This window comes from Vicia villosa, linkage group LG2 (assembly GCF_029867415.1).
Source record: "Vicia villosa cultivar HV-30 ecotype Madison, WI linkage group LG2, Vvil1.0, whole genome shotgun sequence".
Lineage (NCBI taxonomy): Eukaryota > Viridiplantae > Streptophyta > Magnoliopsida > Fabales > Fabaceae > Vicia > Vicia villosa.
This window is the reverse complement of record NC_081181.1, coordinates 38,458,869-38,472,738: the sequence shown is the minus strand read 5'-3', so window position 1 is coordinate 38,472,738 and position 13,870 is coordinate 38,458,869. Positions and strand designations below refer to the sequence as shown.

The 13,870-nt window shown below is 33.0% G+C and overlaps 2 long non-coding RNA genes across 2 annotated transcripts; both read left to right on the top strand.

The window, feature by feature from the left end:
• The first annotated feature begins 282 nt into the window (after positions 1-282).
• On the top strand, positions 283-1,406 carry LOC131646087 (uncharacterized). The gene is made up of 3 exons (XR_009297286.1): positions 283-814; positions 904-977; positions 1,074-1,406. It is a non-coding gene; the product is annotated as an uncharacterized LOC131646087 (long non-coding RNA).
• A 91-nt stretch (positions 1,407-1,497) lies between these two features.
• Positions 1,498-3,314, top strand: LOC131646086 (uncharacterized). The gene is made up of 2 exons (XR_009297285.1): positions 1,498-2,278; positions 2,350-3,314. It is a non-coding gene; the product is annotated as an uncharacterized LOC131646086 (long non-coding RNA).
• Positions 3,315-13,870: the final 10,556 nt, after the last annotated feature.

Here is a 13,870-nt window from a genome sequence, read left to right as displayed (position 1 = left end):
TAAAAAGGTACATAATAATGTATTGAATTTACATTGGAACTTATATGGTGCACAAGATTATAAGAACACAGATAAAAGAACAATAGATAAAAAAACAATAGAACATACATACTAAAATAATATCAATGAGATTTGGCAGTGTTTTATTGGATGTTGCACTGTAGCACTACTTTTAACTCTAAATTTATTAAGTGAATAGTATTGTGTAAATAAAATAATATAAAGACAAAATCAACAAATTATCACACGATATCTTCTCTTCCAAAAGATTAAAACAAAATCTTACTCTTTCTAGTTCTCTTTGTTTGTTAGGGTTATTTCCCATTTCTCAATGACAGAAGTTATCACGTGGCTACATCCTCTTCATGTAGTAGCAAGGGTGTGAGTGAGTGATAATTGCTAACTATTTACTTTTCAGAATCGGGAAAACCAAAATGCCAAGTTGTTTAACACAACATTTCATATGCAGTCAACAAATCAACAAATTTTTCAAACCTCCCACTGCCGTCGCCGACGATGACGATGATTTGCTCAACTGGAACTGGGAGAACAACCAACACCCTATTATCAACACTTACACCCGAATTCATCGAAACCCTAATCCAATTCCTTCACCTCACACCATAATATAAAAACCACTAGTAGTCAAGAACAAGAAGAGAAGCTACGTTCAGTTCCATTTGGAATTAGGTCAATCCGGTTTTTATTACGCGTGCACTCCACTTGTGCTATTGAGTTTACTCCCGGAGATGTCGAAGACGAGAAATTACACGCTCAATTTCACTAAATTTATGCGCAAGGAATCCAATTTAGAGTAACCGAAATGAATTTCCCTTTTTTCTGATCTCAATCATTTGATTCCTCTGCCAATTGATTATTTTTATTCTGTTTTTTTTTCTTCAGGATTGGAATAATGAAAGGGTTGTTTATTATGATAAATGTTGGATAATGATCCATCTTTCCACAGAATAAACAAGGTTTTTTATTTAATGCCTTTAAGTTAATTCCATTTTGTATGATTTGTTGGGTTTTGAAGTGTTGAATGGGTTCTTGTGAAATTGTTGTTATGACAGGTTCATGAAGTTGTGAAGATGATGGGAAGTGGATGGATAACGAATCAACATTGTAAGGTGGATAATGTTAAACATCACCTCAAAAAACTTACTTGCAATCTTATTCTAGTAACAGGTGAAATTTGAGACAGGTTCTTATTCTAGTAACAGAATTTGTAATCTTCAATCTTTATTCAAAGGAAAATCTAGTCATTATACAACAGGAACTTCTGTAATATCTTGTGATACGTTATCCGAAGAAAAGCCTAAAGAGAATTCTGTTTCTGATATGTTGGTTGATTCATTTGGAAGGATTCATACTTACTTGAGAATATCATTAACAGAGAGATGTAATTTAAGTTGTAAGTATTTTATGCCAGCTGAAGGTCTGGAGTTAACTCCTACTGATCAGGTGTAAGTATTTTATGCCAGCTGAAGGTCTGGAGTTAACTCCTACTGATCAGGTGTAAGTATTTTAGAAATTTGTAAGACAACTTATATTTAGGTGTTTATGTCTTGTTTGCTTAAGACTAGAGTATATGACCTATAGTTCTATGAAACAAAAATACGACACTTGTTATATAAGTGTCATATGGGTGTCGGGCACCGATTTTAAAGAGTGTCGAACCAAAGAAAATAAATCGTTTCTTTGGGGACACCTATTTGACTTTTCTGACAATTGTTGAATGGAGTGGAGAAAGCACAACATATTGAATGGAGTAAGATCCAGTTGTTTTGTTTTGTATTAATTGAACTGGTTAATAAACACTTGTTTGAATATGGTTTTGTAAAATTTAGTGAATACATGGATTGAGCTTTAAGATGAACTTCCTGAACAATGGACATATGTGAACTGTGATTAAGTGACTATTTGATGGCTGGTCTCTTTTCATTACTTTGTTTGAATAGAATGCAGAGTGGACGCCTCTTGTTTGAATAGTGTTTGATGTCGATGTTTTTAAGTCAAAACTTTCACGGTCTAGTTCATGATATATCTTGTGCTACGAGCTTCTGAAGTCTTATGTGTTGAAGTTTAATTATAGAGCATTATACATAGCTTGATGTTTTATTATGTGGCATGGTTTGACTTTATAGTCATTAAGAGATCAAATGATTTATACAGGCATTGATAAAGTCAACTAGCAGGCTTAGAGATGCATTACTTCCTTAAGATGAACCGAAGTTGGCAACCCCCCCTTGCTTCTTCTTGCTCAGCAGCGATCTCTGTAAGCTCTTAAACTTATAAATGTTAGAGCTGATGATCAAGACTTTATTCTGAAATTTATTATTTTTGCAGGGTTCTCGTCAATGCAAATGCACCCTACATTAAGATGGTCAGTGAACAGTTTGATAGATGCCATGGAACTATAGCGTAGAAAATTGGTGATAGTACAATTGTGTTTAATTATTTAGGAATCGATTGATGATAATACACATGTAGAAAATTGTTCACGACAACTTTGTTGAGGCAGTCAAGTTTGTATTGGTTTTCCTCTTTTCCCTGTTGTCTATATTGCTTTGGCTTTAGTACTTAGTGGTTAGGCTGATTTTTGTAGTCAGTACACTTATATGGGCTAGCGAAGAAAATGGATATCACAGTTATTACTTCCTCACAAGTAAGATTTTACTTTTAAATTTTTTGACACTCATTAAGAGCAAATCACTATAGCGGATACGGCAAGTACTTACTTTAACTTGTTATAGGATTATTTATAAAATTATACACGCACATTGCTTCTCTGCACACAACTATGTGATTTTTATACAGTTTTAGCAGAGTCAGTTATTAAACATTAACACCAGATCTGGTCAGACTAATTGTCTTGTCTCTTGTCCTCAGCGTCCTACTTTAATACCATTTCATTCCATGGAATTGCGGCTGATTGATGGCGAGGGTAATTGGCAACTCCGTTTGATCAAGCAATGATACTCTGGTAGGTAGTGTTGATGCAGACTCTCATAGTTAGAATATTTTGCGGAGTCTTGAACATACTGGCTTATCGTGAGCGTAAATAAGGTTGGCCGATGATGGTATCCCCATTTTCTTCCATTTTCGTGAGCGTAAACAAGGTTCAAGTTTTGCAGCACCAACCAAAATGGTTGATACGAAGTTGAAACAAAACTATTTATAGCTGCAGTATATTAAGATCAATCATGTACAGTCTCCCCCTTATATTCCTAGGTAGTTGATATTTATTCATATTTTGTAACCATTGTTTTAATAATAAAAAAAATAGCTTGAAATATAGTAGCTCTTTGATATATTTTGTTACCAAAGCATCATCCGTTCATTGTAACAGGTTTGGGTTCTTTTCTTCAAGTCCATCATTTCTCGGTCACTCTTCTTGATCTGGACATCGCTCATATAAAATCTAATTAGAACTTAATTCACATTTCATGTTGGCTAAGACATCTGCATAAGAATTAGTACTGCATTTTTACGTGCTAAGCTGTTCTAATATCGCAGCTTTGTAGAATATCTAACAACAACAGAGTTTATGTATAATCAGGTCATCCTTGGATTGTTGATGCCTTTGTCCTATGCTGTTTTGACATGCTTAAAGTATTTTTGTCAACAACTTTCATCATAATTTATGATGGAACTGTAATTGTCTTCAAGTTTTATGAGGAGCTGGTGGTGGTCCTTCTTGCAAGCTTTCTACTTAATCTGCAGCACTTAGTTGGCTACTCGTTCTGCAGCACTTGATCTGCAGCTTGCAACACTCACTCTGCATTACACGATCCATAACGCTCACAGTCCTTGCCTCTCGTCCTCTTCTTCGTTCATCAGGTTGAACTGGTGCGTTATAAACTTAGACGCCGGTCGAAAGTGTTTACGAATTATGGTTTTAGAGGGGGCTGTTTACTGTCATAGAATTTGCACAATTTAGGTTGAACCATTCAAAGATTGGTTATGGTTGATACAATTCAAAGAATGTTATCTGCTAGTTTTCTTATTAGATACATAATTTCTTCATACTAATGTTGTAGATTTTATTAGAAATATGTCAACTATTTTCATGGATTCCAGTCTTATTGTTTTGTTTTGTCTATTTGTCTTTGACATGATGAATCCAAAAGTTAAGAGTAATCTTATTTTAGAAACATATAAACACTTAATTATGTGTAACCTTCTTTGACCTTCCATATTGGTCTAGTCTTGATGTAAGACATTGTATTGATGCAATGCCCACTTCATTATGACTGCACATGATTTTGTATACTTTTTGGTTAATTTTAAAAATATTTTGACTTAGTTAAAATATGATTTTTATGTGTATGATTTTATAGTATTTGCAATATTTTGACTGAAAATGAAATATAACTAAATGGTGTATATGAAATAGGGTGTAAATAGATATAATTGTTCATTTATAAATGGCGTATTTACACCCGATTTTTATTTAAATAGGGTGTAATTAAGAACATATCTACACCCGATTTTTATTAAAATAGGGTGTAATTAAAACGTAATTACGCCTAATTACACCCGATTTTTATTAAAATAGGGTGTAATTAAAACATAATTACGCCCAATTACACCCGATTTTTATTAAAATAGGGTGTAATTAAAAACGTAATTATGCCCAATTACACCCGATTTTTATAGAAACAAGGTGTAATTAAAAACGTAATTACGCCCAATTACACCCGATTTTTATAAAAACAGGGTGTAATTAAAAATGTAATTACGCCCAATTACACCCGATTTTTATTAAAACGGGGTGTAATTAAAAACGTAATTACGCCCAATTACACCCGATTTTTGTTAAAATAGGGTGTAACGTAGAACGTATTTACACCCGATATTTTTAAAATAGGGAGTAATTACGAACGTATTTACACCCGTTTATTAAACGGGTGTAAATTCGTTAGACATTTCTCACCCTGTGGATATACACCCGATTTTTATTAAAAATAATGGGTGTAAATTTAATAAAAAACGGGTGTAAATTAACATTTTTGTACTAGTGGGATCTTTGCTGGTGAAGAATGAAAAACATGAAGTTGAATCATTACCAATTGAGTTCTTCTGTGTTGCAATGCAAGGCTTGATCTGAAGTGGACATGGAGCACTCTTTGGTAGCCGAGTTATGGAATTTCTGAATATTAATTCATCCCTATGACTGTAAATCTGAAAACCAGGAAACTCAATCGCAGATTCCTTCATATTTTTATTTTCTCTTACCTTTTTCCTTTTTTGGAATTTGTTTTAGGGTACTTAGATATAGCTATTAGAAGAAGTAGGAAAATATTAGAGTATGAAAGTTGAAATTAGACCAAGCTAGATAGTCAAAGATTATAATTTGTAGGAAATTGAAGTTAATGAATTGTTTGATTGAATTTTGTGTTTAAATAAACTGTGATGAGTTGAACTATTTAGTTAACTTTAATGAGAAATTACTATCTTTAATTGTTTAATTATTGAACGTTTTTTCATCAAACAATTAACATCCTATCTAAAATTTAGACGACAATGAAAGTAATTCACCCTCTTATCTAATTATCTTTGATTGTTTTTCTCTCTTTAAAAAGTAATTTTTAAATAGTTCTTTTCATTTTTAATTATATTCTTTAATATATATATATATATATATATATATATATATATATATATATATATATATATATATATATATATATATATGATTCTTCATAAGTCACATTGAATCATGTGAGGAAGAATCAATTAACAAATAATTAAATGACCTAATTTTAAGTGATAATGACACTAGAATAAACCACATGACACTGTTGGAAGTACATTTTTATTGCATAATTTTCCTCCCTTTATTTAGAAAGTTAGGTTATGTACAATGAGGTGTTTAAAACCAAATTTAATAGTTGAATCTTTGCAACGAGGGTGTTGAATATGATGTTTAAAGTGAGGTGTATTAATTGGTGTTGAAAGTTTTCAACATGTTGAATGTGGAAAGAGTGGTGTCCATAAAATACTTTGTAAAATTTTATTGGTTGTTTTGAATGTTTAAATTTTTTAGTGTGTTGTGAATGGTGGTTGAATATGATGTTGAATGTGTGTTGAATTATTAGGTGGAAGAAAGAGAAGATGATGTGTAGTCACATGGATGAATTAATGTTCAGAAATTCCATAACTCGCTACAAAAGAGTGAATATAAATTGAATGTGTGTTGAATTATTAGGTGGAGGAAAGAAAAGATAATGTGTAGTATTAAAAATGAAAAAAAAGTGTTGAATAATAAAACCAATAGTCTAACTTGATTCCTTTTCTATTATTATTTATTAACATTTGGCCGCTCAAGTTGTGGTGTCAGAGTTTGCTATATTCTCTCTTAAAACTTGAGATGCCAACGAAGATATTTTTCCAGTGTTTAACCATTCATATTTTTATGTTATTATTTATGATCAGACATGTTAGAAGCATGACACTAACCGCAAACTAATCTGAGAATAAAAAAAGTGAAAGAAAATGTAACATGGTAAAGGATTGTATGTTGCACTTTTTTGCCTTTCTATTCAGCCATCCCATATTTAATATCATAAAATGTAACATGCACTTGTATTAATATTTTATGTATTATATTTAATATCAAAGTATAAAAAGAATATGAGCTAGGATGAGTAGCAAAGTAATCAAGAAAACAAGTTCGTGTGGGTTGAAACAGACTCAGGGAAATTTCGTTTTACACACCTTCCTTTGTCTCACACATCTAAAAATTTAAAATTTCTTTCGGATATTTTCAGAGATGTATCTCTAGACGTATCTTAAATTATTTCATTTTTCGTGAATCAAATAGCCACCACATTTTTGTTAAAAATTAATTCAGAGATGCATTTGTGAAAATTGTATGAGGTGTATTCGAAAATGCATATCCAAAAATATTTCTGAGTGCAATTTATGCAATTTAAACATCATTATTTCAGATATACATCTCCAAAAAAATTTTGTATGCATCTTGGGCACAAACACTGTCTTGAGTTTTTATTTTGTAAAGGCAAAGTCATTTAATCATACTAGTAGTGTCGTAATTTGATTCAAACACTAATAATTAAACACGCACATTATAGAACAAAATAATGCATTAATTAAAAAACAATCCATAAAATCACAAACATTGTTCTTAACATATGGAAAATAATACTAAAACATCCAAAAATACAAAAAAAAAAAAAACATAACCTATTGCATATGCCTAATCCTAACTCTTTGGCTCATCCTCTGTCGCCGGTAACCCAAGGCCATTAATCAGTGACTCGGTAGAATGACACGTGCGAGGACAACCACATCATCGCCACCTCTCTCGAGCCTCCCAAACTATATGCTCTCATACATAAGTCGCAAAATATTTGACAGATCGATAACACGTTAATGACATGGTCATCTCTAGCGAGTTCATTCTCCAGGATCTCCTCATGAGCTGACCTGGGGGGACCTCCAAGAGCGTCCGATGTCATGACATGGTGTGACACACTATAGAACCAAGTCATGTGTAATCATCCACATAAGACCACAAACTTATGGATGACATACTTAGATACCCATTTGGTACCAGATAATTCTTGTAATCCGCCAATATGCCATCCAAATGTCTACGGATGATGCTATGTGGAGCAAACTCGAAGGGGGATCTCAGAATGATATACACATATTCAAACTGACGCATGTATCACTCTGGCATATACCTACATATCATATTCCTCCCACATGCCAGCCATCCAGAGTATAATGAAATGGAATCGAAGGCAAAAGTGATTTGATGAGTGGTGTATGGTGTCCAGTCGATGTCATTATGTGTGTAGGGGTGAAAATTTGAGGCTAATGCCATTGGATTGACCCAGCTCGTATTTTTAGTGAAAGTCGCCACCACACTTTATTGTTTCTAAAGGAAATGGGAAAAAGAGCGAAATAAAATCCAAAGAAGTTTTTAAAAACAAAACTAATAAAATAAACAGAGATCTTAGGTTCGGGGGTTGGTTATGTAAGGGGAATGTATTAACACCCCTCACATTTATAGTACTCTACAAGAACCTCTTTGAAAATATATTTGTTATTATTATTGTTTTTGTTTATGTGAAATAGAGTGGGATGGTGACAAAAGAAATTTTAAAAGTGTGTTCGGAAAGACGTCGCATCTTGTTCCAACATACCCCTTAAGTGCAACAAGGAAGTCAGAGCATTTGTAGTTCCCGTTAAAAGGAAAATAAAGAGTCAAAGTGGCCAAAATGTTTTTGGGTGTTGAGCTTTAACAATACTCAACAAGTTTTTAAAATGGTAAGCTTTAACAATACTAAGTAAGTTTTAAAATGTGCCAAGCTTTAACAATACAAGGCAAGGATAAGTTAGAAGAATGATGGTTGAGCTTTAACAATATAAAACGAGGGTTGATTTAAAAGAGGTTAAGCTTTAACAATACAAAACCATTTTTAAAACAGTGATAAAGTGCTAAGCTTTAACAATACTAAGCACAAAGTAAAAGAGGAGGAAAAGGGAGTGTGTACCTTGACAATTTTAGTAAATACTATCCCATTCCTTTGTATTTTTAGCATCAATGAGGAATCAAACATCTCAAGAAAGCATACAAGGGTAAGCATCTCAAGTGGTGTGTGAGGCATGTTTGTGTGTATCATGGGTACAATCAAAGGGTGAGTACAAAGATATCAACATATAAACTTGTATAAAGGGGTTATGAATAAAAGGGATGACACACCTCAAGTATGTATAAGTATGATATGATAATGGATGAAGATTTCATGCATATGGGGTAAGTAAACAATGTGTATATATATATATATATATATATATATATATATATATATATATATATATATATATATATATATATATATATATATATATATATATATATATATACACACACACACACAAAGACAAAGTATAAAGTACAAAGATGTAAATCAACAAGCATGTGTACAAGTGGACAAACAAGAAGAGATCATATCAATCAAGCTAATATTAACAAGGTATTTACATTGAATTAAAGGGAAAGATAAAGAGATCTCAAGATTAGGGTTTTAATATGTACACTAACCTAATTATTCTAAAAGTTGAGTAAACCCTAAGTGAACAACTAAAGGGATCATGGTATGAACTTCATAGGAAGCTAAGTCTACTATCAAGCCTTTACTAATCAATTGGCCAAACATCCCAAAATGCTCTTCCCTTCAATTTCATTTACACTACCTAATGGATAGACACATAATTAACAAATCATGTGATAAAAAGTAGCTTCTTTTATCATTCCAATCAACAAGTGCTCAAATCTTATCGGTCCAAATTTATTCATTCAATTTCCCTCTCACATAACCAAGCTTTGGTTCGTACAGCTTCAAACATTGTCAAGTCTTCTCTCTCATAACCCATACTAAAGTGCTCATTGTTTATCTGCACAAAATCTTCATCTTCAACGAAAACCCGGGTAAGACTCATCCTCATCTTTACATCTAAGTTGACATCCCCAATCCTTTTATTTTCTGGTTGTAAACACATTTAACTTTCATCATCATATTTAGTTTTGCTTCATAAAAATTCCTACTTTTTTAAGTTCCTCTTTTTAGGCATTCTTCATAGAAGGATTGTTCATGTACAGGTTTAAGTTCCTCTTTTTATGTATATTTTGTTGTTTACCGATTACCATGCCTTTTAATATGGTTACATACTTTGTTGTTTACCCATTTTCCATGCATTTTTCCCTTAATGAAACTTTATGAGAGGAAAAATAATGTCTTTTATACTTTTCTGGCTTTTTTTCTTCATAAATTTCAACTTTTTTAAGTTCCTCTTATTAGGCTTCCTGCATAAAACTGTTTCTTTTTAGATACTAACAGTAATGCATTTATTTTTTAACATTTGATAGATTCGGGTAATGCATTATGTATGACAATCTAAATTTGAGCTTTTAGAAATTTAAGTTGCTTTAAAGTCTCACACCTACTTTGCCCGTTACACTCACCATCACAAAGAGTTTCTGCAACTCTGAAAAAACAACTAAAAAACTTTTGAGTCAATCACTTAAAATAGTTCCTTATTTAACAAAGATGCAACTGTTTATGTTGATAACAGATTTTGTTGATATTAATGTTGCAGTATTTATGTGCTTAATACAAAGAAATTGAATTTTAAATAGCCAAGTCATGGATGATAATTTCGAATATACTTTGCTGAATGGGCATTTGTTCATTATCAGTCCTCTATGTGCAAAGGTTGAAACTGGATATTGAGTTTTTTTGCAGAACTGTCACTTTATCAATTGGAAACTGGATATGAATGAGGTCGAATATGTCACTTTATCATTGGGAACCGGACATTAAAATCTTTGCAGCAACCTCCTTCCCTCTTTCATTATACGTTTTAAAAAATGTTGTCACTTTATAAGATGGGGAACCGGATATTGAGGTAAGCTCTTTAATTTTTTTGCACCAACTGATATCTTTTACCTAACAAAATGCAACATTGGAGATAACTAGTCATACTCAATGTCATCTCTTCATTAAATGCAAAGTGCTTTTTCTAATCTCTTGCCATGTTGTATTAGGTATATCTTCTAAAAGTAGGAATAACTTCTACCCTATTACACGGTACAGGTACCTTTAAGATATTCTTTATGGTGTAAAATCACAAACATGTAATATAATAATCATGCTTTTGTAAAAATTGGTTGTTGACTGGTACACTGCACAACACTGTATTCTCTGTTGCTTGGAAACTTGGATTTTAGGATAACAAAGTCTTAGGCCTTTTAATCCAAACAAACAACATGGTTGTAAACTGACTAAGTTGGTGAAAGCTGGAAACTAGAGACTACAAGCATATTAATTAAAAGAGTTTATATTTCAACATTGGTAGTTATCAACCTTTACTTTCACTTTGTTAATTGTGTCCGTTTTAAACTTTTAATGGATATGATGTGTTTAATCATGGCCGCAACAAGTACAAAGGCAAGATATGTCATAGCAATTTGGAATAGGAACCCATGATGAATATGCAGAAGCTGGATGGAGTTATTATGGAAATAACAGGCTTACTTTTTTAGATACTTCAAAGTAACCTGGCAAAAGGGCTTTGAAAAGTGATAGAGGAATCGTCAAGGAAACCGGTCAATAAGATGGTCAATTCTCTTTCCCTTTGTGTAATTTTCTTTGTAATATATGTAATGACAATTGAATGTCATTCGAATCATGTAGTGGTTACTTTTGTGATGAAATTCATGATGACCATGCGAAAGTGTTTGGATATGGTTGAAAGTATAGTGAATCTTCTGTTCGACTCAACTTTGAATTTCACTTCCATTGTTTTCAATTTTGATTTTCTTGAAAGGAGACTTTGAATTTCACTTCCATTGCTTTCACTTTCTTGAAAGGAAACTTTGATCATATTTTGAATTTCACTTCCATTGCTTTCACTTTCTAATAATGGTGAAAATGTTCATATTAAAATAAAAATAATATGACAGTTTAATAACCTATTATAATGTAAATATTATAAATATCTTTCATACTGATTTCAAACCACTTATCAATGACTTTCGTGTGATATATGTTTACTAATATGACAGTTTAATAACCTATTATAATGTAAATATTATAAATATCTTTCATACTGATTTCAAACCACTTATCAATGACTTTCGTGTGATATATGTTTCACTTCTGTTCGACTCAACTTTTAATTATTATTTTTTGTAAAAAAGAAAGAAGGTTTTTTTTTTTTTTCTAAGAGGGTTGACCGAGTAAAACAAAAGAATTAGGATTAATGAACCCACTGTTCATCTTCTCCTACCCCAAGCCGGCGCCGCACCATCACCCTTACCACAAACCCTAGCTTCGATTTCGGGCCCATGGATCAAAATCAAAACATAGACGAATTATCTAAACGCAAGAGAAGCGGAAATCAAATCGGGATTCATTGATGAATTAAAACGAATCCTAACATAACATATTCGTGACAAATCTGAGAATGAAATCGAACACAATCTTATTCAATCAACATATTACAAATCTTACATTGAATAAAAATCTGAAAAAAACGAATCAAATCCTAAAACACTAATTGAGTGAAATCTAATAATTCCTAATTCTAATCACTAACCCTAACTATATAAATCAAAGGGAGAACTCAGAAAGGGGGGGGGGTCGAAAAAGGACTGGGAGTTGTTGCCGCAAACAAAAGAAACCTTGAACCGGATTCACCCAACTTGGTATCTGCAACGAAAAGAAGGTAGATAAGTGGGAGATCGGAGAGGAATCGCAAGAGCTTACACGTTCTCGAATTTCAAGAGCCAAAGGTAAACGCGTGATAAATTATTTAGCCTTGCGATATCGTGATTTGTATGCTTGAATGTTCTTGAATATAGGTTTACGATTTGATTTGGGGTCTGGGGAGGTGAATGTCATTTTGTTTTTCTGGGTAAGATAGTCATGGCTATGGTTGTTTGAAGAAGAAAAGAATAAAGGGAAGAGAAAACCGCGTGAGAGAGAGAAGAAGAGAACCGAAGGGTAGTGGGGGACACAAATCAATTTTCTTCTGATTACTGAAAAGGTACAAAAGGAAGAGATAAGATTATCCTTCCAGATCTAATTGTTGCGTGACACGTGGCCATCCCCAGACCACGTGATTGGTCCGTGTGCGAATAGCATACAGTGGTCTTATCATGGTCTCCCGTTGGATGGCGCATGCAGACCGTCGATGATGACCCAGGCGGATCCAAGCCATCCGTTTATGCGTGAGTGTACACCGTAATCCATACACCCGCACACACCTAATAACCAGCGGCCTTGAAACAAAATTGGGCCTAGCCCGTTTACTATCCACACACCCCTAATCACTTACCAAATGCAAAAATGCACCCCTTGTATAAAATAAGAAAATAAAATTAATTAATTAATTTTGTAAATTTCTAATTATTTAATTATTTGTTATTTTGATAATTTAATTTAATTTTCTCCTCGAACCGACTATATCTATTAGTCGCATTAGACGAGAAATGATTTTTGATCAATTTAATTTGTTTATAATAATTTAATTAATTCTGATCCAATTCTCTCCTATACCCGACTAAGTCTATTAGTCGCAATGACGAGAGATAAAATAATAAAACGATAAAACGCATAATTTAAAATACATTTAATTTGCTGCCCCGATACCATCGAATCTATCGATCAGAGTAACCAGCAATGCCTCGTTAATCCGTTAGCTATAATGATCAAATCTATTGATCATCGCATCTAACGGTGACATATCAAACCAGGGTTGTACGCCAAAACCTTCAAAACACACTAAACCACGACACTACAGATTTTCATCTCTTCAATACTGCGATGTTCAAACTACGATAAGGTAATTCAAAATACCTTGCGAACATTTGCATTTCAAAAACTACAATAGGCCTTTAAAACAACTTCAAACCATATCATATCAAATTCAAAGGCGTACAACCCTGTGCCCGAACTACGTTGACTCTGATTCTCCATAAGGAGATACGTAGGCACTTGGATAACCAAGGCGAGTCCCCTTCTCCAAAATCTCAATTCAGTTCAAATCTCACTTTTCGCCCTATTCATTTCCTTAGCTATTAACCTCTATAATTTTAGCCATAAAATTGTTACCTTAGATTCAAAGCCATAGGAAAGGGTTGAGGGTGCCTAACACCTTCCCTCGACCTGATTATAATAACTTACCCCGAATCTCTAAACTGCGTAGGGTTTCCTGTTCGCCCATCAGAATAGGTGGCGACTCTGAACCTTCAATTTTAGGGCAGGTTGCAACACAAGATATTCTATTTATTGTAATAAAATGTAAAACACGTAGAGTTGTTGCTCGT